General features: G+C 41.3%; 1 long non-coding RNA gene across 1 annotated transcript; it reads right to left on the bottom strand.

Moving 5' to 3' along the window:
* Positions 1-252: 252 nt before the first annotated feature.
* Positions 253-5,894, bottom strand: LOC141994381 (uncharacterized). Its single transcript, XR_012641114.1, has 3 exons — positions 5,822-5,894; positions 869-979; positions 253-586 (listed from the first exon to the last, which is right to left on the bottom strand). It is a non-coding gene; the product is annotated as an uncharacterized LOC141994381 (long non-coding RNA).
* Between the last annotated feature and the right edge of the window lie 106 nt (positions 5,895-6,000).

The raw sequence follows: 6,000 nt of genomic DNA, 5'->3' as shown, positions 1-6,000 counted from the left end.
TTCTCTGATGATATTTAGCAGTTATAATGCAAGTGCAAGTTAAGATTGTTTACATTATTAGGATTCTATGGTCTAAATCTTTATTGGATATTGATGTGTGGCATGTGTGTTTCTTAACTAGAGATCTTCCCCAAAGTGGCATAAGTCTGATTCCTGCGTTTTAACCATGAAAATAAAACACCTTAAATATGTGACTGCATCTTGACATTTGGGTAGGGGTTGACCTACTACATATTTACATAGTAATTTGAACTATGGACACTAGGGGCCAGATTGACAAATATATTTATACATCTAAAGACACAGATAGGTTAGATGCCTAACTTATTTAGGCACAAAAGTAAATCCTACTAGGTGTCCATCAGGATCTTTAGATGATTTGTAAGTTTGGCCTAGGATACTTTTTTTAAAAAAAATCTTGATGTTCATTTGCAGAAATGCAGCGTTGTATAGTATCCATCAACCAGAGAGAAGCATAGGTTGGTTTCATGGTGTTGGAAACTAACTTGATACGCTCTCACCATATTGCTCTCTCCTGATGCTGACACTTCTCATGCATCTGCCTTCCCTTCTTCTGCCGTTGGTCCTTTGGTGCACCCATGGATGATAGAGAGAGAAATTTAATTCATTAAGACTGCAGAGCTCAAGTGCCTTCTATGCTGAGTTCTAACACAATCAATTGCTATAGCACTGGAGTCTTGAAGAAGTCTACAGCAAATTTCTGTAACTATATTTAACAACCCAGTAACAAATGTGAACTCTGGATCACTTTAACTGTCTTACCAAGGAGTCATAGACAGACTAGCAAGCCCAAGGGGACTATCTTGCCATCCAGGCAAGCTGGACTTAGAGATAAATAGTCACTTACACCAAAAATCACAAAATATTCAGATTGCTCCAAGTCCCAACAGACCAGTCTCTTATTCCTCATCAATTTATACCTTGGATCTCACAGCAAAGACAATGCCTGTAGCCAGTCCTGTAATAAAATAATTAAAGTTTAATTAACTAGGAAAAAGAAATAAGCTATTTACAGGATAAAGCAGGCAACATATATGAGTTTAAAATGAGTTTCAAAAATGAGTTTGTCTGTGATTCGAAAGGTGCCAGAGATGTAGTAATCAGTCAGCATTGAATGTGTTTAAAAAAAAGAACAGAAGTACTTGTGGCACCTTAGAGACTAACAAATTTATTTGAGCATAAGCTTTCATGGGCTATAGCCCACTTCATCAGATGCATAGAATGGAACATATAGTAAGAAATATATATACATACAGAGAACATGAAAAGGTGGAAGTTTCCATACCAACTCTAAGAGGCTAATTAATTAAGATGAATGATTATCAGCAGGAGAAAAAAAAACTTTTGTAGTGATAATCAGCAACAGACTGGACTTCTACAAAGATTGCTTCCGTCGATGAGCACAGGCTGAAATTGTGGAAAAGCAGCATCATTTGTCCCATAACCTCAGCCATGCTGAACACAATGCCATCAACAGCCTCAGGAACAACTCTGACATCATAATCAAAAAGGCTGAAAAAGGAGGTGCTATCGTCACCATGAATAAGTTGGAATATGAACAAGAGGCTGCTAGGCAGCTCTCTAACTCCACATTCTAAAGGCCATTATCCTCTGATCCCACTGAGGATTACCAAAAGAAACTACACCATCTGCTCAAGAAACTCCCTGAAAAACCACAGGAACAGATCTGTGTACACACACCCCTAGAGCCCCAACCAAAGGTATTTTATTTGCTACCCAAGATCCATAAACCTGGAAATCCTGGATGCCCCATGATCTCAGGCATTGGCTCCCTAACAGCAGGATTGTCTGGCTATGTGGACTCTCTCCTCAGTCCCTACGCTACCAGCACTCCCAACTATCTTTGAGACACCACTGACTTCCTGAGGAAACTAAAGTCCATCATGATCTTCCAGAAAACACCATCCTGGCCACTATGGATGTAGAAGCCCTCTACACCAACATTCCACACAAAGATGGACTCCAAGCTGTCAGGAACAGCATCCCCGATAATGTCACGGCAAACCTGGTGGCTAAACTTTGTGACTTTGTCCTCACCCGCAACTATTTCACATTTGGGGACAATATATACCTTCAAGTCAGCGGCACTGCTATGGGTACCCGCATGGCCCCACAGTATGCCAATATTTTTATGGCTGACTTAAAACAACGCTTCCTCAGCTCGCGCCCCCTAATGCCCCTACTCTACTTGCACTACATTGATGACATCTTCATCATCTGGACCCGTGGAAAAGAAGCCCTTGAGGAATTCCACCATGATTTCAACAATTTCCATCCCACCATCAACCTCAGCCTGGACCAATCCACACAAGCGATCCATTTCCTGGACACTTCTGTGCTAATAAGCGATGGTCACATAAACACCTCCCTATACTGGAAACCTGCTGAATGCTATACTTACCTACATGTCTCAAGCTTCCATCCAGGACACACCACACAATCCATTCTCTACAGCCAAGCTCTACGATACAACCACATTTGCTCCAACCCTCAGACAGAGACAAACACCTACAAGATCTCTATCAAGCATTCCTACAACTACAATACTCACCTGCTGAAGTGAAAAAACAGATTGACAGAGTCAGAAGAGTACCCAGAAATCACCTACTATAGGACAGGCCCAACAAAGAAAATAACAGAACGCCACTAGCCATCACCTTCAGCCCCCAACTAAAGCCTCTCCAGCGCATCATCAAAGATCTACAATGTATCCTGAAAGATGATCCCTCACTTTCTGACAGATCTTGGGAGACAGACCAGTCCTCGCTTACAGACAGCCCCCCAACCTGAAGCAAATACTCACCAGCATCGACACACCACATAACAAAAACACTAACCCAGGAACCTAATCTTGCAACAAAGCCCGATGCCAACTCTGTCCACGTATCTATTCAACTGACACCATCATAGGACCTAATCACATCAGCCACGCCATCAGGGGCTCGTTCACCTGCACATGTACCAATGTGATATATGCCATCATATGCCAGCAATGCCCCTCTGCCATGTACATTGGCCAAACTGGACATTCTCTACACAAAAGAATAAATGGACACAAATCTGACATCAGGAATCATAACATTCAAAACCAGTAGGAGAACACTTCAGCATCTCTGGTCACTCAGTAACAGACTTAAAGGTGTCAATTTTGCAACAGAAAAGCTTCAAAAACAGACACCAATGAGAAACTGCTGAATTGGAATTAATTTGCAAACTAGATACCATTAACTTGGGCTTGAATAGAGACTGGGGGTGGCTGGGTCATTACACAAATTGCATCTATTTCCCTATGTTAAGTATCCTCACTCCTTCTTGTCAACTGTCTGAAATGGGCCATCTTGATTATCACTACAAAAGTTTTTTTTTCTCCTGCAGATAATAGCTCCTCCTAATTAATTAGCCTCTTAGAGTTGGTATGGCAACTTCCACCTTTTCATGTTCTCTGTATGTATATATATCTTCTTACCTTATGTTCCATTCTATGCATCTGATGAAGTGGGCTGTAGCCCATGAAAGCTTATGCTCAATAAATTTGTTAGTCTCTAAGGTGCCACAAGTACTCCTGTTCTTTTTGCGGATACAGACTAACACAGCTGCTACTCTGAAAATTGAATGGCTTGTTAGGGCTTAACCCAGGTCAACCCTGGGGATCTCTGCTTTTTGTGTCTGAGATCCAGCCCTTGTGAGAGTCCAAACAGAAAATAGAAGAAAAATCTTTGTTAGCTATTTTTATATCCCTGTTCTAGCATTCAAACCAATGTGACGAGGCCTCATGCAGGTACTTCTCCATGGGCGGATAGGAGAATTAACAAAGCTTTTGTCCTGTGATGGCCCACTTAATTTTGATAGTCCACTCTTCCCCTCTGAGTTCACAAGTTCAGAGAAGGCATTTTTGCAATTATAAAACAAACTTATATTTTACCTTGCAGTATGGAATGCAGACATTACAGTTAAGATTAATCCCTGCAGCGGCTTACATGCATTTTAAAGAGTCTAACCACATCCTTAAAAGTCTAACACCTATCTTTTGAACAATATTAACATATAGGTGAGCCGGTCTGGTTTCCAGCTAGGAATTTGTCAGTGCTCAACTGATGCCTACAGACTTGGCAAGATCTGGCACTTGGTTTACCAGCATCACACCCTACTTGGGGTTAAGGTGAGAGACACAAAGGGGAGCTCAAACATAAAAGGAATATGGGCTGTTATTTGTACCTGGCCCCGGTGGATAGGTTTGTACAGTAAAATATAGATGATGCTAGAAGACATATACATTGCACAGTAATCTCATGATAAGACCATGGCATTGCTCATAGAACTGTATTGTCTTTCATGCAGACCAGCAGTAAATTTGCTACAGGGTCAGTTCACCTTTTTGGTGACATATACCACATGCCTCATGTTGATGTAAAGTCGGTTTGGGACTTAGACGTGGGATAACATGGCCAAGAAGTCACTTTCTGGTTGGAGGTTATTTTTGTCATGCTAGCAAGGTCAGTGCTTTCATTCATCATCTGCCACGTTGGGTAAAGCACCTTCCTCCTTCTCTTTTTCACATTGATTGCAGCAACGTGCTAGGCATGAGTTAATATTTCGTCTTGGCTGGATTCTTCCCCTTTTGTAACCTGTTCCTGGCCACGGAGATATGAACACATTCCCCTTAGTGCTTATCCCGCGAGTGGCACAGCAGGAATTCCATGCTTTTTAAAAAAACAACATACTCCCTTTGTGTGAGCTATGTAGGAGAACATTCATTCCGTATAGAACTGACATGAAAATTGGTCTTAAATTGCTCATGTTATTTGAGAATAGGCTCTTCATTGTTGGTACTTGATATCACAGTAATTGGTACCTTAGAAAAAAGAAAAGGAGTACTTGTGGTACCTTAGAGACTAACCAATTTATTTGAGCTTAGAAAATCTCAAGATAGAGAGACTTAGCTGTAGATAGGATAGTATTAATGCTTTCACTGTCACTCTTTGATGCACATTCTAAATCCCCTATGTTCAAAGGAGCAGCAATTTTGCATATTTTCAGATAAACTTTTAGCTAGGCCTTGTCCCAGGCTCCCAGTGGTGCACATGTGATGACAGACCTGGGTATGTGCTTGTGCCTTCTCTTTGCTGGTGGAAACACCTATGTATGTGCTTTAAATAATTGTGTGTTTATGCACACTGGTTTTAGGATTTGCATGTATGGAACTTGTTGGGGCATCAGTTTTTCAGGTGTAAAGTCTAATGCCAGACTACACCCAGTACATGCGCAAGTGCTAGAGCCTGTAGGTGTTTGCAACTTCAAAGTGCAGGAGCAAATGTATTTATAAGCAATTTGTCAGGTGCACAGAAAGGCTGACATTTGAAAGTTGAGGCCTTTAAAACTGAATTTCTCATTCTCCAGCTTCCCACTCAGACTATTTCTATCCCTGGGCTTTACTCATCTTTTTACCTTTCCATGATGACATACTCTCCCTAAATACCCTCTGTCAAACTGTCTGGAGTGGCTCAGGAGCATGAGTTCCAATCTCAAGTCTGACTGTTACAAACCAGGGCACAAACCCCACCTTGGTTGTGAGTTCTGTGCTTAGATTTCACCAAGCAAGTATCAAGTGTGAACTCCTCAAGCACTATTACAGCTTTGACAAGGAGTCACAGACAGTCCCCTTGGGTACTTTGGTTTATCTTACCATGCAGGCAAGCTTGCCTTTGTGGTAGATGGTGTCTTACACCAACAATCACAACAATATTTGGGTTACTCCAGTCCCAAAGGACCAATCACTTACCCCAGGTCAATTGCACCTTAGATCCTCTACCAAAGACAACGCTTGTAGTCAATCCTATAATATATTAACTAAAGATTTATTAACTAAGAAGAACAAATGTTAGTTATAAGGTTAAAGTAGGAAAACGCGTACACACAAATGAGTTACAGTGTAATGGTTCAAAGGTGATAGACGGTGCT

The sequence above is a fragment of the Natator depressus genome, chromosome 10, assembly GCF_965152275.1.
Source record: "Natator depressus isolate rNatDep1 chromosome 10, rNatDep2.hap1, whole genome shotgun sequence".
Classification (NCBI taxonomy): Eukaryota; Metazoa; Chordata; order Testudines; family Cheloniidae; genus Natator; species Natator depressus.
Note: the sequence above shows the minus strand (reverse complement) of the source record. Positions and strands in the feature narration are given on the sequence as shown.